Here is a 27,886-nt window from a genome sequence, read left to right as displayed (position 1 = left end):
TGTTCCAAGTGTTTAGGCTAAACCATGTGCATTGTGTGAATCTGATCAATTCTTCTTCTTCCCCAGACTGGACTGGAATGATTGATTGTCACCACGAGATTCAAATAAGATACTGTGGCCTACTGGCAGATCAAGATTGTTGTCGAATCAAGGAGGGTGAGTTGAGCATCTCTAAATGGTCAAGGATGGGAAAAGTTTGGAAACTTTGGAGCAAATATGCCGAACCTATGGCAATACACCTGTCTGTGCTTCTAACCAGCTATTGTTTCTTTATTAAGTGTGACATGCCTGTGAAATGACACTGAAAACTCATGTACGCCATGTTAAGGCCCACAAGGAGAGGACCTTGTTTGGTGGTTGTGTGTTTGCTGGGGTGACAAAACTTTCAAAAGAAAAGCTGTGTCGTTGAACAATAATATAATAATAATATATGCCATTTAGCAGACGCTTTTATCCAAAGCGACTTACAGTCATGTGTGCATACATTCTACGTATGGGTGGTCCCGGGAATCGAACCCACTACCCTGGCATTACAAGCGCCATGCTGTACCAACTGAGCTACAGAAGGACCACAGATGAGTCTTGTCTTCTTACCTGCAACTGATGTTTAGCGGCTGAAAGGGCACCAACTAATGACATTAAGCATGCTTTAGTGGCCTTCTGGCCCCGTGTCAGCCACAATGGACTGAGTAACTACCCCTACTGTATGATCAACTTAGCTACAAAGTCTTCCTACAACTGACTCATGATAAAATGTTTAACAGAGTTAAATCATTACTGTCAATCCAAGCATCTGTGACTTTCAAATATATGGATCAGGTGTTATAGAGTCAAATGCTAAAGTATAAATGATTGTAAGCAAATATATGTATCATGTCCTGGTTAGGGTTATATTAGCGTCAGCTACCAGGGTTCGCTACTGATAGTGAGATGAAAGCCTGTGACAGTGGCTAAAGTTATAGAGCATAACAAAGTTAGAGGCAAGGTAATCTAGGTCAGGGGGAGGTGCAGAGACAATCAGATAATCTAGAGAAATCGTGAGAGATTAGAATCGTTAGCATGACTGCTGTCAATAAATCTCCCAGTGGGAAAGGTTATAATGACATCTTTACTACCGATGAATGACAGGTTCCATAATGACATAATGACATGGTGCCTGGGACCTAAAGGTTTCTGTAGTTTACAGAGAATATACAAACTTCTTGTTTTGAAACACTTACATAACATTAATCTTGAGCCTGAAATTGTAATTGGCAAATAATGTTATGGATGCTTTTTTTTAGCGGTGACAATAAGAAATATTGAAAGATAAGAATACAAACATAAAGCAAATGGCTCAGTAGAATAAACCTTATAGCAAGTGAGTAATATCAAGGAGATTAACATTCAAAAGCTTGTTCAGTTCATGAGGGCAAATTTTGTCATGACAGCCACGTTTTTTATACACAGGACAGGAGTTTACAGGTTTTTGTTCCAGACTTTCACTAATACCTCATTCAACTTATTGTGGTCTAAATTGTAGACGATGAATAGTTGAACATGGTGTTTGCTGGGCAGGAATGAATACTTGCACGCGGTGCCGTTCACTGGGACAGAAATCCCCCAAGTCCGTATTTTAGACTGAAGGTCACATGTTACAATGAGCTGACAATTCTGCATGATAGAGAATAACTTGTGAATCTATTTCTAACATAGTGTTGTTGCACAGTGCTGAATAAACTCCTGACTAAAGTCCTGGGATATGGTGATTTTCCTGGTGGACGGTGGGTTCCCAAGTTCTTTCCATCTGTCTGGGTGATGGGGTGGGATGTGCTATAACCTGAGGAGAACACAGCAGAATCATAAGGCTAAGGAAGGAGAAATGAACCTCACTGCTCAGATTTCAGTCCTGGTTCAAGTTGCTGCGAACCACAACTACCTTTGTTAAATGTGCAATGGTTTTGTAAACAGTTTTCATATTCATAGGCTTGATCAAGTTGTCCCTGATTTACTTTAAATTTATAATTTCATTACTCAAAACATTTTCTTCATATGCAATGGTGAAACACGAGGGGAGGGGAAAGTGACAAGAAGAAAGTTAGCTAGCTTGCTAACGGTAGTTAAACAGACACTACATGCATGTACAGTATTGACTGATTCTGTAAGAATGCACAACTTGACTGGCTAGAACTGTAAAAGTTTCTCCCGAACAGGGACCATAACAGTCCACCATTAATTCAGATGTTTTTGGAATTCTCGCCGTGTCGCAAGGTGTTATGGGATACCCTCCCCACCAAAGGGAATGAAAAAGTATGCTCCCATGAGTGCTTTGTTTTCCAGAACTCCCAAGTACGCTTATAGAACTTCCAGTAACTTAGTACATACTTGTCTTTGAATAGTCTTATGTTTGGAATCACACTTGAAAAATGACAGTTGACTTTCGTACTTGCTATACGCTCTAGATAGAACACAAGTATGCATTTTGGAACACTACCAGTGTTTGTTTGACTAAATAGTAAATGTAATGTGAGAACTAACAAGAGCGCTGTGAGTTGTATAACATGACTATCACATTGTTGACAACAGGCAAGCCAGCACTTTCACATGTAGGCATGAGAGCCTGTACAGAGAGGAGAGGCTATGGGATTATGCCTTTGCCTGGTTTCATGGTCCTATCCAATGGTTTCCAGGAAAAACTTCCCCAAAATGACTAATTCATGGTAAACAGGTTGGAGGAGCACCCAATCTAAATTCCTCAAAAAAACCATATACAGTGTATTCTGGAAAGTATTCAGACCCCTTGACTTTTTCCATATTTTGTTACGTTACAGCTTTATTTGCAAGTTTTCTTTTCTTCTTATCAATCTACACACAATAACCCATAATGGCAAAGCAAAAACAGGTTTTTAGAAATGTAAATGTATCCTCCAAAAAACCTGGAAATCACATTTACATGAGTATTCAGACCTTTTACTAAGTACTTTGTTGAAGCACTTTTGGCAGCAATTACAGCCTTGAGTCTTCTTGGGTATGACGCTACAAGCTTAGTACACCTGTATTTGGAGAGTTCATTCCATTCTTCTCTGCATATCCTCTCAAGCTCTGTCAGGTTGGATGGGGAGCGTCGCTGCACACCTATTTTCAGGTCTCTCCAGAGATGTTCGATCTGGTTCAAATCTGGGCTCTGGCTGGGCAACTCAAGGACATTCAGAGACTTGTATCGAAGCCAGTCCTGTATTGTCTTGGCTGTGTGCTTAGGGTCGTTGTCCTGTTGGAATATGAACCTTCGCTCCAGTCTGAGGTTCTTAGAGCTCTGGAGCAGGTTTTCATCAAGGATCTCGCTGTACTTTGCTCCGTTCATCTAGTCTCCCAGTCCCTGTTGCTGAAAAACATCCCCACACTATGCTTCACCGTAGGGATGGTGCCAGGTTTCATCCAGTAGTGACGCTTGGCATTCAGGCCAAAAAATTAATCTTGGTTTCACCAGTTCTGAGAATCGTCTTTCTCAATTTGTCATTTCTCAAGAGTCCTTTAGGTGCTTTTTGGCAAACTCCAAGTGGGCTGTCATGTGCCTTTTATTGAGTAGTGGCTTCCCTCTGGCCACTTTATCATAAAAGCCTGATTTGTAGAGTGCTGCAGTGATGGTTGTCCTCCTGGAAGGTTCTCTCATCTCCACAGAGTTCCTCTGTGGAGGTTCTTGGTCATCTCCCTGACCAAGGCCCTTCTACCCCAATTGCTCAGTTTGGCCGGGCGGCCAGCTCTAGGAAGAGTCTTGGTGGTTCTAAACTTCTTCCATTTAAAAATTAAGGATGCCACTGTGTTCTTGGGGACCTTCAATGGTGCCCTTTCCCAAATCTGTTCCTCGACACAATCCTGTCTCAGAGCTTTACGGACAACTCCTTCAACCTCATGGCTTGGTTTTTGCTCTGACATGCACTGTCAACTGTGTGTGCCATTCCAAATCATGTGCAATCAATTGAATTTACCACAGGTGGACTCCAATCAAATTGTAGAAACATCTCAAGGACGATCAATGGAAACAGGATGCACCTGAGCTCGATTTCGAATCTCATAGCAAAGGATCTGAATACTTACGTAAATAAGGTATTTCTAAAAAACTGTTTTCGCTTTGTCGTTATGGGGTATTGTGTGCAGATTGATGAGGATATTTTATTACTTTATCCATTTTAGAATAAGGTTGTAACGAGTGGCGATTTTAGCATGTAAATCTTGATGGGGAAACAAACATTTTGGGGGGGGGATGCATGCCAGCAAAGCCACTTCACTACACAATGCATCACTAAACAATACATTAATTGCACTATAATGGTGACAAACTATGCTCACAAGCTGTTATGGCCTACATACAGCTGTCACAACAGCAGAGTCCCAACAGCAGTCCCAACATCTTACAACTGTTACACCTGGCTATCAGCGGAGCCTTGTCTGGCAGCGAAACAGTTCATTCACCCTAATTTCCTGCCTTTAAAAAAAACATAGCTGATATGGTTGACTTGCTTAAACAAATGTGGTTTCTAATGACAATTGAGATGTACAAACTATAGCATAAGGGGATGACAAGCGGATAAGAGCCTATCAGTAAATTCGATTAAAGCATTAATGAGCTAGGACGGATGTAGTCAATATAACTATTTGTTCAGCACTTTGAAATGTAAAGTGGCAGAATTCAGAACATGGGCCATCTTACACCAAGTCAGAACCATAGGATAAATAAAGGGGGCATATTAACCGACAATGACAGCTCTTACAATATTTGATGATTACATTTTTATAAAACAGGTTATAGCCTACATGAGCACCACCAAGTCAGAACAGTAGGCACAATTAAGAGGGGAAAAATAGACCAAATTATTAGGGTGAGACACATGGGCTACTAAAGGCTTACTACACAACTTACAGTTGAAGTTGGAAGTTTACATACACCTTAGCCAAATACATTTAAACTCAGTTTTCCACAATTTCTAACATTTAGTCCTAATAAAATTCCATGTCTTAGGTCAATTAAGATCACCACTTTATTTTAAGAATGTGAAATGTCAGAATAATAGTAGAGAGAATGATATATTTCAGCTTGTACTTTTTCATCACATTCCCAGTGGGTCAGAAGTTTACATACACTCAATTAGTATTTGGTAGCATTGCCTTTAACCTTTCTAGCGCAGGAGTTCCGCTAGCGGAACACCTTGACAACATTCTGCTGAAAAGGCAGAAATTCAAAAATATTTATTTGAAATATGTAACTTTCACACATTAACAAGTCCAATACAGCAAATGAAAGATAAACATCTTGTTAATCTACCCATCATGTCCGATTTCAAAAATGCTTTACAGCTAAAGCACAGCATATGATTATGTTAGATCACCATCAAGTCGAAAAAACACACAGCCATTTTTCCAGACAAAGAATGGAGTCACAAAAAGCATAAATATAGATTAAATTAATCACTAACCTTTGATGATCTTCATCAGATGACACTCATAGGACATCATGTTACACAATACATGTATGTTTTGTTCCATAATGTGCATAATTATATCCAAAAATCTCAGTTCACATTGGCTCCTTACGTGCAGTAATGTTTTGATTCCAAAACATCGAGTGATTTTGCAGAAATACTAATAATAAACATTGATAAAAGATACTAGTGTTATTCACAGAATACAGAATTAAAGATAGACTTCTCCTTAATGCAACCAATGTGTCAGATTTCAAAAAAACTTTATGGAAAAAAAGCATAATCTGAGAACCGCGCTCAGAACCCAAAACAGCCAGAGGGCTTTTTGGGACTATTCTAATTTTGGGACTATTCTATTGGTCCATTAAGCAAGGCATGCTCAATCAATTCATAATGATTTCAAATACCATTTGAACTCATGTCTGTCAGAAACCAGCACACCGTTCAGCTTCAGAAGAACGTTAAAATGGAATTGGACACTTAAAGGAAAACCAGCACCATTAAACATTGGTGTATCAAATTATTCACATATATATTTTTGTCTTTAAATCAGATGGGAACCATTCATTCATACATTTTGGCTCCTGAATTGTGGGAATATCCCCAGGACAAACTGTGGACATTTTGATACCTGATTTTTGGTAACATGGCAGACTGGTGCCATTTCTTTTCCCACATTAACTCACAGGCAGCGTTTGTTCATTTGAATGGCACATACTGTACATGTGTCAGTATTAGCTTCTGGTTGTGGAGACCATTATCAGTACACAGTTCCTAGAGTCAAATCATTTAGACATTAAGGTTAATTGTGAAGATGTATTGCAGTATATTGGTTAGTTCCCAGAGTCTAACGACGGACGCTGCTGTTTCATAGCAAGTGCACTTCACCTATGTCATAAAGGTCCAACCCTTTTGTCAGAGGTCACAGTACGCTTACAAACAGGGATGTCACACTATAGTCCTCAACCGTCCACAGATCCCGCTCCACCTTAAATCCAGTTAACCATCTTTGGCCAAAGAAATGGCAGCACAGTGATTATATTTCTTGATCAGTTATTCTTCCTCGTCAGTGCTCCAAACGGCCAATCAGAGGTTTGAGTCATACAGGTCAAAAGTCAAAGGAGCTGTTGCTGCAACAGAACAAAGGCTGTCTGAACTCTGACATTTCACGTCCTTTTTACTCCTGTATGAAAACTTCCACAATCTCTCTCTCTCTCTCTCTCTCTCTCTCTCTCTCTCTCTCTCTCTCTCTCGCTCTCTCTCGCTCTCTCTCGCTCTCTCTCTCTCTCTCGCTCTCTCTCTCTCTTGCTCTCTCTCTCTTGCTCTCTCTCTCTCGCTCTCTCTCTCTCTCTCTTGCTCTCTCTCTCTCGCTCTCTCTCTCTCTCTCTCTCGCTCGCTCTCTCTCTCTCTCAAATTCAAATTCAAACTCAAGCTGCTTTATTGGCATGAAAAACATTGTGTCAATATTGCCAAAGCAACAATGTATACAATATACATTGTAACAAAATTATAAATGATAGCAAATAATAATATAAAATGGTAGTAAATAATAATACAAAATTAAATACAAAAATAATAACAATAAAATGGTAACAGTCAATAGTAGAAATGTAATAAATATAAAATCAAATGATGGAAAATGAAACTATAACTAACTTATAACTAAATAACGGTCATCTTCTTCTTTGGTGGTTCTGTAGCTCAGTTGGTAGAGCATGGCGCTTGTAACGCCAGGGTAGTGGGTTCGATTCCCGGGACCACCCATACGTAGAATGTATGCACACATGACTGTAAGTCGCTTTGGATAAATGCGTCTGCTAAATGGCATATTATTTATATCAATACTACAACTACAATCATCATTACTACAACTACTACTACCATCACTAAACTGTTATCACTACCATTACCAACTATATTTGGAATTATAAACATTAATAATTATAGTAATAACAATAATAGTAATAATAAGTAAGTTACTGTTTACTATGCAAAGATTCCAAGAACACAGGATGAGATGTTACTATCCTTTGTGCAAGCACTTCCAAGAGTTAATGAACAGTGAGCGTGGTGAAATTTGGGGAGCGCATCGTCAGTAGTGTACCTTTGGTTCCTAGGGTGTTTCGGCCTTTCACACTATACCCTCCTCAAAGGCGGCCAGCGACAGGGTGATCAATCCTACGCTTGCGTCCCATTCCCAATTAGTCATAGGAGTTGCCTTGTTGTTGATAGCAAACATCCCATGGGACTATGCATGGCAGGGGCGCCCTCCTCCCTGAGTCAATCATTGTTGACCGCATACCTCCTGGCCCTCTCACTTCGGGGCCCAGCTGGGGTCTTTCCTCTTCATCCAGAGCCACTGACTGCTGCCTTCTGCCGCCTCTGATACAGCTTTGATTGCCGAACGCTGGCTCTGGCCCTTAATTCCCAGGTCTCTAAGCAGTCTGGTTGTAGATGTTGCCACAAAACCTCTGCAGCCCACCTCCACTGGTCGGACTTCTGTGTTCCAGCCATGATGCCGTGCTTCGGCAGCTAGATCAGCATAGCGCAGATGTTTTCGCTCATAAGCCTCATCTACTGAGTTTTCCCAGGGTACTGTGAGCTCAATGATGAAGACCTTATTGAGTGAACGGGACCAGAGCACCATGTCAGGTCTTAGGGTGGTGGTTGCGATCTCCGGAGGAAACACAAGTTGCCGGCCAATGTCAGCTAGCATTTTCCAGTCGCGGGCCAAGCGCAGCTGGTCTCGCTCTAATGGTGTAGAGCCGCTCTTCGGTGGTTTAGCCCCTTCGCGGACAAAGTTTGTCCGTAAGGAGTGTGATGCTGCTGTGGGTGGTAGGGAGTTGGTGGCAGCTCGCTTGTCCTCCAGGGCGGACGCAAGGTTTTTAAGGACTTGGTTGTGACGCCAAGTGTAGCGTCCTTGGGCGAGGCTTGTTTTACAGCCTGTGAGAATGTGCCTGAGGTTGGCTGGCATGGAACAGAGGGCACAGTCCGGATCTTCACCATACCATTGGTGAAGATTAACTGGTGTTGGAAGGACGTCATATGTTGCTCTGATGGAAAAGCTCAACCGCCTCGCTTCCATGGCCCACAGATCCTTCCAGCTGATCTTCCTCTTCTCCACACTGTCCCATCGAGTCCACTGTCCCTGTTTGGCAAGAGAGACTGCCTTGGCCCACCTTGCAGCCTCCTCCTGATGGCGTACTTCCTGCACTACCATCTTCCGCCGCTCTGGTGCAGTGGCCTTACTCCAAGCAGCACGGCTAGTTAGCCCAAGGCCTCCTCTCCCTTGCTGAACATGACCCACAATGTCAGCATGTCTGAGGGCTGCTGTTGCCTCCTGGACTGCTTTTCCTGGCCTCCATTTGCGCCCAGTTGCCAAGGTCGGCGCGTTGTTGCTCACCACTGGGTCTCGAGATTCATTCAGTGTCATTTGGAGCCTGGTTTTTGCACACTTGAATTCCTCTGTTAGACTGGTGAGGGGCAGCTTGAGGACACCATCTCCATAGAGGCCTATGGTGGTAAGGCATCGTGGAACTCCAAGCCACTTCTTTAAGTAGCCTGTGACTCCTCTTTCCATCTTCTCCACTGTTGAGATTGGAACCTCATACAGTGCTAAGGGCCACAACACCCGGGGTAGGAGTCCAAACTGCAGACACCAGGCCTTTAACTTTCCAGGTAGCTGGGTGTTGTCGATGGACTGTAGGCTACTACTGATGTCTTTGCGCAGCTGTTGCACCTGGTCTTTGTCCTTCAGGCTTGCATCATACCACCTTCCAAGGCTTTTTACCGGCTGCTCAGACACTGTTGGGATTTGGTCATCTCCGATGAAGAATTTCAGGTCAGAGAGTACTCCCTTCACAATCGAGATGCTGCGTGACTTGGATGGTTTAATCTTCATACGGGCCCAGCTGATGTTCTCCTCAAGTTTTCTGAGCAGTCTCCTGGTGCATGGGACAGTGGTGGTCAATGTTGTAATGTCGTCCATGTAGGCTCTGAGTGGAGGGAGGCGGAAACCAGAGTCGACTCGCTGTCCACCAGCAACCCATTTTGAGGATCTGATGATAACCTCCATTGCCATTGTGAATGCCAACGGAGAAATGGTACATCCCGCCATTATACCTACATTCAGGCACTGCCATGAGGTGGTGAACTCTGAGGTGGTGAAGCAGAACTGCAGATCCTGGAAGTACGACTTCACCAGGTTTGTGATGGTGTCCGGTATGTGGAAAAATCTGAAGGCAGACCACAGGAGTTCATGGGGCACAGAGCCAAATGCATTGGCGAGGTCGAGGAAGACTACATGGAGGTCCCTTTTCTCCACCTTGGCTATTTGGATCTGATGCCAGATCATGCTGGAATGTTCCAAGCAGCCAGAGAACCCTGATATTCCTGCCTTCTGTACAGATGCATCGACGTATGTATTCCTTTGTAGGTACTCAGCCATCCTCTGGGCAATGACCCTAAAGAAGATTTTTCCCTCGACATTCAGTAAGGAGATTGGGCGGAATTGGCTGATGTTCACTGCATCCTTCTCCTTAGGGATCAGGACCCCGCCTGCCCTACGCCACACTTTGGGTATTATCTTCTTCTGCCAAGCTGTTCTCATAAGCCTCCAGAGGAACCTCAGGACGTCTGGTGTGTTCTTATACACTTTGTACGGGACTCCATTTGGCCCCGGGCCTGATGCTGTTCTTGCCCGTCGAACTGTGTCTTCCACCTCTTTCCATGTCGGAGGGCTGGTCTCAATATGATGTTCCGGGGTTCAATGGGTGGGATATCTGATGGGATGGCCAGATGTTCATGTCGCTTTGAGTCAACGTTTGTTATTCTCAGGTGCTCCTCTAGGTCTTTCTTTGTTGTTTTTAGAGCTCCACTTTTTCTTTTGTGAAGAGACTTTTAAGGAACTTGAAGGGATCTTTATAGAATCGAGTTCTAGTTTGTTCTTTTTTCCTTCTGCGTTTCCGTAGGTTCTCTGCTCTACGGAGGGATGCCAACCGGGTTTTGATGTCAGCTTGAAGTGCCTCTATGCCCTCCTTTTCCACTTCCGAGGCCTTCTTCCACTGTTTCTTAAGCTGCCGCCTTTCTTGAACGAGGCGCTTGATTTCTTGTTGCCTTCTGGAAACTGGTGGGGTTGGAACCTTTCTCCCGCCTTTTGCCTCTTCCACTCCAAATCTTTCTGTCCCGTACTCATAGATGATGTCCCCCATCCTCTCCAACTTCTTCTCCACTGTGCCTCGAAGTTTCTCGAGGGTCAAGGTAAGGTCAGTATTCACTGTTTCCCACAACTTCTTGTCACTGGCGCCAGGCCACTTCACATACGGTCTGTGCCCTGGTAGTCTCCTCTCGACTGCAGGTCTGGGAGGCTGGGTGAGTTCCACTCCTGTTGTTGGTTCCACCTCAGTTGCTACTTCGGTGCTTGAGTTTACGTCCTCCATGACAGTGGTACTGATGCACTGCAAACTATGGTTTGCGTCCAGTTGCTGTGCTTCATTCGACTGATTTGATCGCTTTCGCAGAAAGTAATCAATGCGAGTTCTCTGTCTCTCTTTACCCAAACACCCCTTCTTCCCCTGGTGGATCCTCAACCCATGGTGTGATGTAACTTTCCTCCAACCACAGACACATACCTGCATCTGTTTATGGCCCACTGTTGCAGCAGAACTTGTGACAGTTGCTGTGGTGTTCTCTTGTGCTGTGCTCTCATTACTCGTAGTCGTTTCCAGTCCAGTCGTTACCATGTTGTCAGCCGATGAGTCATCTTCCGCCCCCGCTCTCGCAGACTCTAGGGGTATTCTCGTATTTTGACTTTCTGTAGCTAAAGCGGGTGTTTCCAACATACTGCGAAGCATGGGAAACTACAGAAATGGGAAGCTACCCCATGACTGTCCCAGTGGGGTCTATTCCCTCCTGTCAGCCGTCTCTCCGTGCCGCCACAAGGACTTTCCCCTGTTGTCAGCTGATCTTTCTCAGCAGTCACTGGACAAGTCCAGATATTCAGATTCCAAGAACACAGGATGAGATGTTACTATCCTTTGTGCAAGCACTTCCAAGAGTTAATGAACAGTGAGCGTGGTGAAATTTGGGGAGCGCATCGTCAGTAGTGCAAATGTTATTATTCAGTGTCCCTCAGGCTATGGCAGGAAAATACATATTTGGCTGCAAGAGGAGCCATTGCTCCTTCGCCCATGAGTATTCTTAGTTTTTCCTCTGGGTTCAATTTGTAAAAATGTGGAATATATGTTGTCATTTCTGTGAATAATGAATCTCTTTGTGAGGAATATTTATCACAGTAAAGGAGAAAGTGCATCTCTGTCTCTACCTCCCCTGTCATGCAGTGACCACATACACGCTCCTCTTTGGGTAGCCATGTCTTTTTATGTCTGCCGGTTTCTATTGCCAATCAGTGGTCACTCAGCCTGTACTTGGTAAGGATCTGTCTCTGCTTCGTATCTCTGACTGAGTAGAGATAATCAGCCAATTCATATTCTCTGTTTAGGGTCAGATAGCAATTTAGTCGGCTTTGGGATTTTGTTTCGTTTTTCCAGTATTGTAAATATCTCTCTCTCTCTCTCACTCTCTCTCTCTCTCTCTCTCTCTCTCTCTCTCTCTCTCTCTCTCTCTCTCTCTCTCTCTCTCTCTCTCTCTCTCTCGCTCTCTCTCTCGCTCTCACTCGCTCTCTCTCTTGCTCTCTCTCTCTCTTGCTCTCTCTCTCTCTTGCTCTCTCTCTCTCTCTCTCTCTCTCTCTCGCTCTCTACATCTCTGAAACGAGTCACCATCAATAATGGTAACACAACAAAAGGGTCTTGATTTCACCCTTCAACCCACCTCAGCAATAGCTGGTTTTGAGTGACCTAATCTTCACAGTTTGTTGCCCTTTTTAATGAGCTTTGAGGAGTGTGTGTGTGTGCGCATGTGTGCGTGCGAATATGTGTATGTACGAGGTTACCCTTCCTGGAACCTCTGCCACGTGCCTCACACCTCTTCTGATAACAGTACTGTAAACTGATGAAGATGGAAGAGCACCTTGCCTCCTTCCATAGAGTCCTAGACTAAATGTTTCTCCATTTAAAGTGCTTCTTAGTCCAAGATTCGACTTGATCTGTGTCCGGGTAACCGTTCCATCGAACCTAAAGTACCCACACCTGTACACTGAAAGATCACATACTGTATCACTCCTAGTCTTGTACAATGATAACTCAGTGATGCCCAGAAGACCACTGAGACGTTACACTGGGGTTAAGTGCTATAGCCTTCCTGAAAGGTACATTCATACTATGAATGACCCAGACTGAAGGATACAATAAGAATATAATGTAACGCATGGATGGCACTGGCAAGCATCAACCACAAGAGATGAATCACACAAGCCACTGTGCATACGGTACATGTCATGGACCTGTGAAAGCTAGTCATGACACATTTCCAATTCCAAATCACATAGAGAAAAAACACAGGGAATGGGATTGTGACTCATAACACACATGTTGAGCTACACTGAGTGTACAAAACATAGACTGACCACATAGACTGACCAGGTAAATCCAGGTGAAAGCTATGATCCTTTTATCAGTGTCGATGAATGGGGGGGAGACAGGTTAAAGAAGCATTTTGAAGCCTTGAGACAATTCAGATATGGATTGTGTACATGTGCCATTCAGAGGGTGAATGTACAAGAAAAATGATTTAAGTGTCTTTGAATGGGGTGTGGTCGTAGAGTGTTGGACTAGTAATCGAAAGGTTGCAAGATTGAATCCCTGAGCTGACAAGGTAAAAATCTGTCATTCTGCCCCTGAACAAGGCAGTTAACCCACTGTTCCTAGGCTGTCATTGAAAATAAGAATTTGTTCTTAATTGACTTGCCTGGTAAAATAAATAAATGTATATTTTCTTCCCGGGTGCAGATTTCTTTCTAGGCACACCATCATGTCTACAGACTCTTCCAGCTCCACATTTACACCCAGTGCCAACAGGTTCCTGACAATGACACCAGCCCCTCAGACCTCCTCCCTACGCACCTCTGATCCTCCAGGGTCCTCCTTCCAGCAGATGGCGCACTCACAGGTACCAGGATCCACTGAAAACTGTTTATTTTAAAGTCGCACCCATTTTCACCCAGAAACAATCCAGATGTCAACCATAGGCATGGAAACACTCCATTTTGATCTCGCCCAAAGCCATGCATGCTTTACCCATCTAATCTTCTTTCCTGCACCTGCATTAGGCTACTGATCCTCCAGTGGTAATTCCAGAATCTACACTGTGATCTTAGTGCATTAGCCCTTAGCTGTTTGACTAACCAAACCTCAGTTCAAGTAGTATTTGTTATCTTTCAAATACTTTGAGCATTTGCTTCAGCCTGCTTGGAGTGGTAGATGGACAGGTTTTGAAAAATGTACCATTTTTTTGGTTCCATTGGTTACTTTTAATTTGTCATTTTCATTGGTTCCAGTGTGCCAGATAAAGTTTGAATGAAAATTAATACTGTTTGAACCCAGGTCTGCTTGCAACAGAGAGATTGTTTATGAGTGAATCTAAAAGGATGTAAACTATCTACCTATCGCACACACAGGAACTTTTCAAGGACAAGATGCCCTGGAGGAAATGTGTTAAGTTTTATCCTAACATTAATCACGTTCCTCTTCTTTTGGACTAATTAATTACCCACCCTTGGGGCAGTAATGTCTATCTAGAGATCAAAATACGACCACACCCCCCCTGAAACAGGCAGGATGTGTTTAAACAGAAATAATATCTGCGTCCCAAATAGCACCCTATTCCCTACATAGGATGCCGCTTGGGACACAGACAATGCCAGGAGATAAAAGGTAGGTGATTGTTGGCTATTTCCACTTGCATTGTTTTATGATTGCAGATGCTAGCCAGGAGATTCTGGACGTTGCTAAATAACCAGCTCAGAAATGGTATATTCATCTCCCCTCAGTGTGAGGAGAGCAGTTCTGTGTCATTTACCACTGCCCAGCGTGAGAGAGAGAGTGCCACCTACAGACAGAGAAATGCCGCTGCAGAGAGCTGCAGGAGGCACAGCGTTGATGGAGCCATGGTGGGACAGAGTCAAAGGTCAAACTTAGGGTCAGGAACGGCTGACCGCTTCCACCCCTACCGACATCAGTTCAGCGATGATGGGGTTGGCACCGGTTGCCTGGCCCCTGGTGCCCCTGGGTCTCGTACCTTCGTCTGTCTCAGAGAGGTAGAGGCTCTAGATAGCTTCACTGCCACACGCACATCTACCAGTGAGGAACAGACATCCTGGGATCCATACAACGGGAGTTTCCAGGCTTCCAGACAGATGGTATGATACAGTGATACTCTAACTGGCTATTCATTCTTAGTACACGCCACCAGCTGAACTGTAGTACCATACCCAGGTGTACATGGCCATCGGGGACAGTCCCACATGCGCAAGTAGTTCCCCATTGACAGATCTCTCATACACACCTACAGCTCCTATCCACACACCCACCCACCCACACATCACGTTGATACTAGTGCTGCCAATGAGTTTTCTCAGATTTCATCACTTGAATCATGCTATTATCTTCATTCATTCCCTTCATTCAACACAGCAGGGCTCCCAGCGCTCTTACACAGAACCACAGGATGCACCCGAGGAACCTTCCTGCTTCCTGTCCCAAGGCCACGCCTCCTACAGCCCCCTAGCCCCGCTACCGCAGGTGAGTGGGCAGGACCAAAGTACAGGGGAAGGTGATAACTTAAGGGGGAGTTTCTTAGAGGAGCTTATCTCAATGGGGTAATTTTGGAATTGCACAGAAAATAAGGTCAGTGGTAAACACAGGCTTAGGAGATCTTATAGTATATGTTTTGTTTTATGAGATAATCTTCATCTGCTAAAGTAAACATTTTGACATTTTGATGCATTTATGTAATCGAAACAAGCACACAAAGCACTTAATAAGGCTTCAGAATTCATAAATGTCATGTTTACTGATTAGTATTCTCTCAAAGAACAAAACTCATTTCTGTTTTTTTGTACTACAAACTGGCGACCTCATTTTGTTTGGGTGGAATTTTGGCTGTGTATAGGTTGATTGACATAGAAACCACCTACGGTACTGCACATCTTTCCTATTAGGTGTGTATTCTACTGCATATTTTTCCAAGGATTAGTGCCACTCTGCCAAATACCTTGTCAAACACCTTGCCAAGGAAAATATCACTTTGCCAACAGGGCTTGATTATATCATACCGTGAACTAGTTTACAGTTGTCGGCTTTGCAGCACACAGCTGTGCAGTTTGGAAAAACCTCACTGTGTACACACTCTGTTGCTAAAGTAATACAAGTTCTGCTGTAACAATGTGTGTGTATGTATGCGCATGTGTACGTGTGTGTGTGTGTTCTCTCCAGTTCTCACCAGGTGTGTATTCTACCAGTGGACATTCCAAAAGTTCTCAGTACTCTCTCCAGTACCTCTCCACTCCAACCCATCAGGACAGTAGCATGCAGTCTCTCTTCCCCAAGCCCATCTACTCATACAGGTGAACACTGTCGTGACGTAACTATCATTCATCTAATGACTGTTATTTATTTTGTCAACTAACTATGTTTAATTGTTACTCAATTGTTACTCAATTAAATTAATCATGTAACAACTAATCCATTAGGAATTTGGGGCACCATGGAATAAGTTGTTTAATGACTTACCACCTCCCAAATTAAACTCTAAAGATATGTTCTGCCTGTGGCTGTGGAATCCTGACCTGATCCCCGGATGTGCTACCTGTCCCAGACCTATTATTTGACCATGCTGGTCATTTATGAACATTTGAACATCTTGGCCATGTTCTGTTATAATCTCCACCTGGCACAGCCAGAAGAGGACTGGCCACCTGGTTCCTCTCTAGGTTTCTTCCTAGGTTTTGGCCTTTCTAGGGAGTTTTTCCTAGCCAACGTGCTTCAACGCCTGCATTGCTTGCTGTTTGGGGTTTTAGGCTGGGTTTCTGTACAGCACTTTGAGATATCAGCTGATGTACGAAGGGCTATATAAATACATTTGATTTGATTTGATATGTAGATATCTCTTACATCAATAACAGTCAATTATTAATTATTACCTCATCAGTCTCAGTCTGAATGTCACATAATCCTTGGATCCGCAAGAACCCTAGCCCTTCTGAATATTCAGTACGACACAAATTGATTTAATCATTTATTTACTAACTAACAAAATAATAACACAGAATACACATACACACGTACATGAGATAAAAGTCCCTAGTGGACTGACAAGATATGACGGCTTGTTACACATATGGAGAGGGAGGGGTAGGTAAAGAGAGGGAGAGACACAGAGTCAACTTATCGTTGTTACATTTGGAACCTACACTCAAAGTAATACCTTGCACATGAATCACCGCTCATTCGGATAAGAAGTACAATATGTACATTTACGCATAGCTGTCCTTGATCGTCGTCGATCTCTGTTGAACTCGATGACTCCTATGGTGAAGTTGTCGATGGATGTAAGGTTCTGGTTTGTCCACCAGAGGTCACAATGTCTTTTGTAGAGCTTCACTAGTTGTGGAGAGGTTGTTGGAATAGATACTTCAGATGTGCCAATGGTTGTCTGAGAGGGACCTATTCCTTCCCCTCGTGTCTTTGATCAAATGTCCTAGACTACTTTACATGCCGGCTGCAGACTGGTAAATCTTACGGTCTAGTGAGTTTCTTCTTCTTGTGTAGAGATTGAGAGTTTCAGAGTTTCACCATTTCAAACGTATGGACTACCGTCTCACATTTTCTGGTCTGTAGAGTTGAAACCATTTGTCACGTTTAGCTCACGCTGTACGTTGGCTAGTCTCGTAATGGTCTCAAGGCTGATTATTCAGGTTCAGGCTCCCAACCACTTTACACGCCAGCAGCAACCCGGCACGTTTTGATCTAATGTAAATTTAGTTTCCAAGGCTTTTATCCTTGGGTAAAAAGGGGGGCATTCCATCACGCCGACACAATGCCTGTGCTCACTTGGGCGTGTGGTTAAGTTTATATGAAAAACAATTAGCTAATTTAGAAGGCTAAAATTACATCACTATCTTCAAAAAACTAAATTAATCTGCCTGTTCAGGGGCAGAATGACAGATTTTGTACCTTGTCAGCTCGGGGGTTTGAATATTTTACTTCCGGCGCCGACAGAGATGGCCGCCTCGCTTCGCGTTCCTAGGAAACTATGCAGTTTTTACTTTTTTTCCCGTGTTATTTCTTACATTAGTACCCCAGGTCATCTTAGGTTTCATTACATACAGTCGAGAAGAACTACTGAATATAAGAGCAGCGTCAACTCACCATCAGTACGACCAAGAATATGACTTTCGCGAAGCGGATCCTGTGTTCTGCCTTTCACCCAGGACAACGGAATGGATCCCAGCCGGCGAGCCAAAAAAACGACTTCGTAAAAGAGGGAAACGTAGTGGTCTTCTGGTCAGACTCCGGAGACGGGCACATCGTGCACCACTCCCCAGTATACTTCTCGCCAAGACCAGTCTCTTGACAACAAGGTTGATGAAATCCGAGCAGGGGTAGCATTCCAGAGGGACATCAGAGACTGTAACGTTCTTTGCTTCACGGAAACATGGCTCACTGGAGAGACGCTATCAGAGTCGGTGCAGCCAGCTGGTTTCTCCACGCATCGCGCCGACAGAAACAAACATCTTTCTGGTAAGAAGAGGGGCGGGGGCGTATGCCTTATGGCTAACGAGACGTGGTGTGGTCACAAAAGCATACAAGAACTCAAGTCCTTCTGTTCACCTGATTTAGAATTCCTCACAATCAAATGTCGACCGCATTATCTACCAAGGGAATTCTCTTCGATTATAATCACAGCCGTATATATTCCCCCCCAAGCAGACACATCGATGGCTCTGAACGAACTTTATTTGACTCTTTGCAAACTGGAATCTATACATCCTGAGGCTGCATTCATTGTAGCTGGGGATTTTAACAAGGCTAATCTGAAAACAAGACTCCCTAAATTGTATCAGCATATCGATTGCGCAACCATGGCTGGCAAAACCTTGGATCACTGCTATTCTAACCTGCCCCGCCCTCCTTTCGGAAAAGCTGACCACGACTCCATTTTGTTGATCCCTGCCTACAGAAAGAAACTAAAACAAGAAGCTCCCACGCTGAGGTCTGTTCAACGCTGGTCCGACCAATCTGATTCCACACTCCAAGACTGCTTCCATCACATGGACTGGGATATGTTTTGTATTGCGTCAGACAACAACATTGACTAATACGCTGATTCGGTGTGCGAGTTCATTAGAACGTGTGTTGAAGATGTCGTTCCCATAGCAACGATTAAAACATTCCCAAACCAGAAACCGTGAAACTGAAAGCGTGAACCACTGCTTTTAATCAGGGCAAGGTGACCAGAAACATGACCGAATACAAACAGTGTAGCTATTCCCTCCGCAAGGCAATCAAACAAGCTAAGCGTCAGTATAGAGACAAAGTTAGAATCTCCATTCAACGGCTCAGACACAAGAGGTATGTGGCAGGGTCTACAGTCAATCACGGATTACAAAAAGAAAACCAGCCCCGTCACGGACCAGGATGTCTTGCTCCCAGGCAGACTAAATAACTTTTTTGCCCGCTTTGAGGACAATACAGTGCCACTGACACAGCCTGCAACCAAAACATGCGGCCTCTCCTTCACTGCAGCAGAGGTGAGTAAAACATTTAAACGTGTTAACCCTCGCAAGGCTGCAGGCCCAGACGGCATCCCCAGCCGCGCCCTCAGAGCATGCGCAGGCCAGCTGGCTGGTGTGTTTACGAACATATTCAATCAATCCCTATCCCAGTCAGCTGTTCCCACATGCTTCAAGAGGGCCACCATTGTTCCTGTTCCCAAGAAAGCTAAGGTAACTGAGCTAAACGACTACTGCCCCGTAGCTCTCACTTCCGTCATCATGAAGTGCTTTGAGAGACTAGTCAAGGACCATATCACCTCCACCCTACCTGACACCCTAGACCCACTCCAATTTGCTTACCGCCTAAATAGGTCCACAGACGATGCAATCTCAACCACACTGCACACTGCCCTAACCCATCTGGACAAGAGGAATACCTATGTGAGAATGCTGTTCATCGACTACAGCTCGGCATTTAACACCATAGTACCCTCCAAGCTCGTCATCAAGCTCGAGACCCTGGGTCTCGATCCCGCCCTGTGCAACTGGGTACTGGACTTCCTGACGGGCTGCCCCCAGGTGGTGAGGGTAGGCAATAACATCTCCAACCCGCTGATCCTCAACACTGGGGCCCCACAAGGGTGCATTCTGAGCCCTCTCCCGGTACTCCCTGTTCACCCACGACTGTGTGGCCATGCACGCCTCCAACTCAATCATCAAGTTTGCGGACGACACAACAGTGGTAGGCTTGATTACCAACAACGACGAGACGGCCTACAGGGAGGAGGTGAGGGCCCTCGGAGTGTGGTGTCAGGAAAATAACCTCACACTCAACGTCAACAAAACTAAGGAGATGATTGTGGACTTCAGGAAACAGCAGAGGGAACACCCCCCTATCCACATCGATGGAACAGTAGTGGAGAGGGTAGTAAGTTTTAAGTTCCTCGGCATACACATCACAGACAAACTGAATTGGTCCACGCACACAGACAACATCGTGAAGAAGGTGCAGCAGCGCCACTTCAACCTCAGGAGGCTGAAGAAATTTGGCTTGTCACCAAAAGCACTCACAAACTTCTACAGATGCACAATCGAGAGCATCCTGGCGGGCTGTATCACCGCCTGGTACGGCAACTGCTCTGCCCACAACCGTAAGGCTCTCCAGAGGGTAGTGAGGTCTGCACAGCGCATCACCGGGGGCAAACTACCTGCCCTCCAGGACACCTACACCACCCGATGTTACAGGAAGGCCATAAAGATCATCAAGGACAACAACCACCCGAGCCACTGCCTGTTCACCCCGCTATCATCCAGAAGGCGACGTCAGTACAGGTGCATCAAAGCTGGGACCGAGAGACTGAAAAACAGCTTCTATCTCAAGGCCATCAGACTGTTAAACAGCCACCACTAACATTGAGTGGCTGCTGCCAACACACTGACTCAACTCCAGCCACTTTAATAATGGGAATTGATGGGAAATGATGTAAAATATATCACTAGCCACTTTAAAAAATGCTACCTAATATAATGTTTACATATCCTACATTATTCATCTCATATGTATACGTATATACTGTACTCTATATCATCTACTGCATCTTTATGTAATACATGTATCACTAGCCACTTTAACTATGCCACTTTGTTTAGATACTCATCTCATATGTATACACTGTACTCGATACCATCTACTGTATCTTGCCTATGCCGCTCTGTACCATCACTCATTCATATATGTACACATTCATATTTATGTACATATTCTTTATCCCCTTACACTTGTGTGTATAAGACAGTAGTTTTGGAATTGTTAGTTTGATTGCTTGTTGGTTATTACTGCATTGTCGGAACTAGAAGCACAAGCATTTTGCTACACTCGCATTAACATCTGCATGTGACAAATACAATTGGATTTGATTTGATTTGACTTGCTACCTTCCGGTTACTAGTCCAACGCTCTAACCACTAGGCTACCCTGCCGCCCCTTAATGACATCACAAAATAATAAACAATATGACATGATTATTCTTTAGATCCCCACTGATCATTCTTAACATTCCTATCTTATAAATATTGTTCCCATATTCACTTTCTGTACAAAAAGGTTTTGGCGGCAAAAGCCTCTCTCTACACAAAACACATTCCAACCTTGCTACTAGAGAGCCATAAGGAGAGTTCTCTCTCCCTTAATTTATGACAGGGTGTGAAGGTGTCAAAACCATCCCAGTCCCGTCAGCCATTTGCCAAGCTGATTTGGCACCTTTGATCCTCACCCAGGAAAGAGTCATGACAGCACCCTACTTCAATACTCCATACATGTGCATAATCACAATATTTTACCAACCTGTAAAATCAGGTTTTGGACTTTGGTGCAACATGAATTATATACTAAAGACCTTATTCAATCAATACCTTATTTAATCAAACCCATTTCTCACTCTTCATCACTCTTCTTTCTCTGCATGTTTGAAATAATGTTTACAAGGTGAAACAAAAAGAAGTTGAGCTGTAAGCATGTCAGTTCTTTAATAACCCCTAAAACCAGTTTACCAGTTTGGATTGAAAGTGAACCCAAGTATTCAGTGTTCAGCTATGATTTCAGTTAGTTTCTGTACATTTTGTACTCTGGTCCTCTGAGGACCAGATGGTAAATATTTCAATAATAATTTAACCTAAACTCCTTTCAAGTATCAATGTTACATAACACAAATAATCACCGTTATCCCTCAGGCTTGCAGGTGTGAGGTGGATGGGGTGTGTGTGTGTGTGTGTGTGTGAGGTGGCCCATGCCCTAGATCTTCACTGGTTCCGCATACACAGCACGGCCTCTTATTCAAACCCACAACGGAAAACTATTCGTGCTTTTTTTTACGATAATCTCAATTCTACTGTATCTACTATACCTATTTTCAGACTTTTTCCTCAAAGACTGAATTAGTATAATAATAACAACATGAATGTCCTTGTTTCCTTTTAGTGTTTTGTGGATGTCATCATGGATCCTTGTCATGAATGTACACTCATAGAAAATAATATGCTATCTAGAACCTTAAAGGGCTGTCCCCATAGGAGAACCCTTAGAATAACCCTTTTTGGTTCCAGGTAGAGCCCTTTTGGGTTGCATGTGTCTGTAGAAAGGGTTCTACATGGAATCAAAAAGGGCTCTACCTGGAATCAAAATGTTTTTTACCTGGAAACAAAAAGGGTTATTCAAAGGATTCTCCTATGCCTATGGGGACAGTCGATGAACCCTTTTTTTCTGAGAGTGTAGTGTATATGAAATGGAGAAACAACACTGATGTTAAATAATATCATGTAATATACGTAATAATAAATATAATAATAATATTGGCTACATCTGATTGACTACACTGACTACACTGACTACAATGTTTTGTCTTCTATCCATAGCATCCTGATCTTCATGGCTCTGAGGAACAGTAAGACAGGGAGTCTCCCGGTTAGTGAGATCTACAGGTTCATGACTGAACACTTCCCCTACTTCAAGGTACAGCAGGAGGACATTACGGCTTCTCACTGACCCAACAGTCATCTCTGTTTCATTATTCTCATCCTATGTATTTTATCTGTGCAATGTCACAGGCAGAGTTTCTCATGCACTGAGAAATTGTATGAACTTTGCATCACCTAACTTACCAAAACAGACACATAAGTGTGTTATGCATTGTAAAGTAAATACCTTGTAGTATTTACATGTGGTTTAAAAGACTCAATCACTGAGAGATCAACGCCTGTTGATCTTCAATCCTCTCTTATCTTCTTATCTGTCGATAAGCCCTTTATAGAAGGACACGGAGAGAGAGAGAGAGAGAGAGAGAGAGAGAGAGAGAGAGAGAGAGAGAGAGAGAGAGAGAGAGAGAGAGAGAGAGAGAGAAGAGAAGCAGGGAGTTAGCATCTATACACAGAGAGGGAGAGAGAGAGAGAGAGAGAAAGAGAGAGAGAGTGATATCAAGAGAGAAAGAGGGAGAGAGAGAGATAGAGAGAGATAGAGAGAGAGAGAGAGAGAGAGAGAGAGAGAGAGAGAGAGAGAGAGAGAGAGAGAGAGAGAGAGAGAGAGAGAGAGAGAGAGAGAGAAAGAGAAAGAGAAAGAGAGAGTGATATCAATAGAGAGAGAGAAACCACATATTTTCTTTAGACCATAGGAAGGATTGGCTCTACCACCTAGTAGTCTCCAGATCTCCTGGCAAGCCTCGGGGAGATGGATGATGAATGATACTGTAATAGTGTATTTAGATTCAACAGTGTGCCAAAGCAGAAGCAGCCGTAGGCTAGCCTCTTCCCCAGCCGTTTGTTAGGCATCATCGACCCCTACCTATTCCATATAGAATACAGGCGTGGCCTATAGGACCTAGTCAAAAGTAGTGCACTTGGTAACAGGGTGCCATTTGGGACACAACCAGTGTTTAACGAGGCTAACCATGGGCCACCCCGGCTGATTCCCGTTAGGGCTTGATCAGTGTCTTCCCATCCATCCCAGGGTTATAGACCCATGAAATGGTTGGCTGTTTGTTGGCTGGCTGTTTGTAGGAGGAGGTGGAGGAAGGTGCAACGTGGCATTGCAACAGCTTTGGCTCCTCTCCAGCCAAACATACAGTAAAACATTTGACTGAGAGACTACCTCGGGGGTGTGTGCACATGTGTGTTTTCAACGTGGCACTCACACTGCTTTGGTTCCTCTTGACTTGATTTTGAATGAGTTAATTGGTTAGGGTTTTGGCAGTTGAAACAATAAGCGTTCTGCCCTCCCCTGTTTGAGGGAAAAAGCTGAGGGATGGGGCAGGACAGAGCTATGGATGTAAGGTGTATGTTGTTTGTTTACTCTTTAATGTTCACAAACAGTGGAGTAAAACAAGCATATATTTTGAGTTCTGAACTAACTTATAAGTTGTATTCTTCAAGGATCAGTGGGTAACACAGGAGGTTGGTGGCATCTTAATTGGGGAGGACGGGCTCATGGTCATTTGTGCCGTTCCAGCCATTATTATGAGCCGTCCTCCCCATAGAAGCCTCCACTGATGGGTAAATATCAATCATTGAAAAGTCCAAAAATGGATACGTCAATTGCAGATAGTGTCAAGACTTCCACCGAAGTCATTTCCTCTCCTTGTTCGGGCGGCGTTCAGCGGGCGGCGTTCAGCGGTCGGCGTCACTGGTCTTCTAACCATCGTAGATCCACTTTTTGTCCCTACACACCTGGTTTCCATTTCCCTCATTATTTGTTGTGTATTTAACCCTCTGTTCCCCCCATGTCTTTGTGTGGAATTGTTTGTTGTCAGTGCTTGTGCACGTTTACTGGTGCGCGTTGAGTTTCTGTTCCCATATTCTGTTGTATTTTTATGCTGTTGGTTTTTGGATTAAACTGCTCCGCCATTACCTAGTTCTGCTTTCCTGCGTCTGACTTCCCTGCCACCAGTTACGCACCCCTTTACAGATACCCCCTTTTAAGGAATAAATCAATGTTAAATATACTTCAACGCAATACCTTGGTTACTTACATACAAACTGTACAATAGTATATCGAAATTGAACAATTTAAGAGAAAAAAAGTATCCCATGGAAAATGTAAAAATAAATTGTTACTGTGAGTTTTTCCTCTCCTTTCTGTCTCTCAGACGGCTCCAGATGGATGGAAGAACTCGGTCCGCCACAACCTGTCTCTGAATAAGTGCTTTGAGAAGGTGGAGAATAAGATTGGCAACTCTTCCCGTAAGGGCTGCCTGTGGGCCCTCAACCCAGCCAAGATAGAGAAGATGCAGGAGGAGCTGCACAAGTGGCGCCGCAAAGATCCCCTCACGGTCCGCAAGAGCATGGCCAGGCCAGGTAGGTGGTCTATTCATCACAGACCAGGACTCCCCTTAGACCTGGGCTATGTTTTATTTGCGCTTCCTCAAAGTTTGGATGCCAGTATTTTAGGTGGAGGGTAAGCTTGGCAATTCTCAGGTCCGTCATGGCATAAATGACACCATAAATAAGATGCGGTTACATACAGGGTATGTTCCCTTTGAGACTGAGCAACTCCAGCGTTCTGGTGATTCTATCTACTCAGACTTTTTGGCAGCTGTTACAGGGGATAAGTGCAAGGTCATCTCAATTTAACCACAGTCTCTATCTCTTTCTCTGTTTTCTCAGAGGACCTGGATCGCCTGTTGGGGGAAAGACCAGAGAAGCTGAAATCTTTACCTTCTTACCACAACCAGATCCCTACCCCTTCCTCCTTCACATCCCATCCTCCAGAGCCCTGTCATCCTCTTCGACGTCCCCTCTACCCCCACGTCCCCCCTCCCTCCCTGACAGTCCAACAGCACCCACGTTACCTGCCCCCCACCACCCCCAACCCTTCTCCTTCTACTCCCCCTGCAGACAGCAGCCTCTATCGGGAATCCCCCCCAATGTGGGTACCCTGGGTTCCCCTCTGGCGGGGCAGACACCCCCCACCTGTAGCGCCACCATACAGGCAGAGTATGATGTTGGGCCCAGGAGCATACAAGAGCTACAGCTAGATGAAGATGCTAGTACTGATATCGACACGCTCAACCCCAGCTTGACTGACCTGCAGCTCCACGGTAAGGATGAAAGAGAGAGAGAGAGAGTGAGAGGCCAAGACAGAGAGAACCATATTCAGGAATGATTTTTTATACAATCTACAACAAGATTCACAACCCTGTTCACTCTCCTCTCAGGTTACTTGTGGGACGAGCTGAGAGAGGACAGCCTGGCTCCTGATTCGCTGCTGCGAATCAGTCCCTCCCTGTCCCCCTCCTCTACCCAGCCAACACACCTCCTCCTGGGGTCCAGTCTGAGGAGCACCGGTCCTGTCAACCAGACATCAGAGTGGATCTCCGACGGGCTGGGGAAGGAAGATGAGGAGGAGATGGGAGGAGGATGTGGAGGTCCATCAGACCTCCATATTAATGGACAGTACCACACAGCCTACCCAGGTGTGGAGAGCTTGGCTAGTTACCTCACTTCCATGGGGAACACCCCCATACCTTTGCTTTGAAGCCCAGGAATAGGGCTCCCTTTGTGGAATAGCTCACAAAGACCTTCCCCCTGGACCTCAAGACTGTGGTTGTGAAGGTCAAGACTTATCACAAAGGGCTCAGTTTGAAGGTGAATGTAGCAATGATCACAATCAAATGACATGTACATGCAGAGCACGTTGACTCAATTTGTCGACAATGAGTCTGAAGAGAATGGGGGGAGCCTGGGTTCAGATTTTATCATAACCGTGTTAACAATATGTTTTTATTCATAACAATGACTTTGGCTGGGTCAAAGTCAAGACTTGTGGTCCTGTGTAGCTCAGTTGGTAGAGCATGGCGCTTGTAACGCCAGGGTAGTGGGTTCGATCCCCGGGACCACCCATACGTAGAATGTATGCACACATGACTGTAAGTCGCTTTGGATAAAAGCGTCTGCTAAATGGCATATATTATTATTATATTATTATTATTATATTAAGACTTGACGAATGAGAATGAATGTATCCAAAAGCTCATGACACACCTGACTGTTCAGTGTTTGGGAGTAGAGTGCAGTATGAGCTAACTCCACACTAGATGGCAGCAGAGAGCTGTAGTTACTGGGAACTTTAAAGTTGTAGACAGAAATACAGCACTGATGACATTTTTCCCGTATTCTACACTACAGAGAATCATATTCATGTTCTACACAATACATTTCTATGTTGAGCATTCTGTGAAGTCCCATTCTCCTGAATAAGCCCCCCTGGTGTGATATGTTCCCACTATTGCAATTAGCATTTTATACAGCTTATGGTGACAGGAGATGATTCAAGCCAGTTGTTTTTTAGCTCAAAGCTAATGAATACAATTACAAAATGTGTCTCAGCATAATTTCTTATACGATACAGGCAACATACTCACCGTTTACTCAATTCCTTTTGCTTTCTAGAAATAGTTTTCAAAGCTTTATAGCTAAATTACCGTTGAGGATGGAAGTCTATCAAGGCAGAGCCAGACGACTGTTCTCAGGCCTTCATCTGGTTCCTGCAGGCACTATCTCATAATAAAAATGACATCACCTTAGCAGACACATTTTTCGAGAGTGTATTTTAGTCAAAGCATGTGAGAAAAGCCCCTTTTTCTTGTAATACTTAACTGAGTATATAGTAAACTGTTTTTGATTTATAGCGCTTGAATTCATTCATTAAATTATATTCTAGTCTAGACAATTGTTCTGTGTCTATCTATGCAATTCCTTTCTTCTAATTTCTGTCACAGATCTATCCAGTCATTGTAAAACAACATTTGCTATACAGTGCATTCGGAAGGTATTCTTGACGTTTTCCACATTTTGTTACGTTACAGCCTTATTCTAAAATGTATTAAATAAAACATTTTCCTCATCAATCTACACACAATATACCATAATGATAAAGCGAAAACAGTTTATATTTTGTTTATTAAAATTAAAAACAGAAACACCTCACGTCTGGAGGAAACCTGGTACCATCCCTACAGTGAAGCAGGGTGGTGGCAGCATCACGCTGTGGGGACGTTTTTTTAGCGGCAGGGACTGAGAGACTAGTCAGGATCAAGGGAAAGATGAACGGAGCAAAGTACAGAGATCCTTGAAGAAAACCTGCTCCAGAGCGCTCAGGACCTCAGACTGGGGTGAAGGTTCGCCTTCTAACAGGACAACAACCCTAGGCACACAGCCAAGACAACTCAGGAGTGGCTTCGGGACAAGTCTCTGAATGTCCTTGAGTGGCCTAGCC

The 27,886-nt window shown here is 44.1% G+C and overlaps 1 pseudogene; it reads left to right on the top strand.

The window, feature by feature from the left end:
* On the top strand, positions 1-27,325 carry LOC123993941 (annotated as a pseudogene).
* The last annotated feature ends 561 nt before the right edge of the window (positions 27,326-27,886 follow it).

This window comes from Oncorhynchus gorbuscha, linkage group LG13, assembly GCF_021184085.1.
Source record: "Oncorhynchus gorbuscha isolate QuinsamMale2020 ecotype Even-year linkage group LG13, OgorEven_v1.0, whole genome shotgun sequence".
NCBI classification, from domain to species: Eukaryota; Metazoa; Chordata; class Actinopteri; order Salmoniformes; family Salmonidae; genus Oncorhynchus; species Oncorhynchus gorbuscha.
This window is presented reverse-complemented; position numbering and strand designations above follow the sequence as displayed.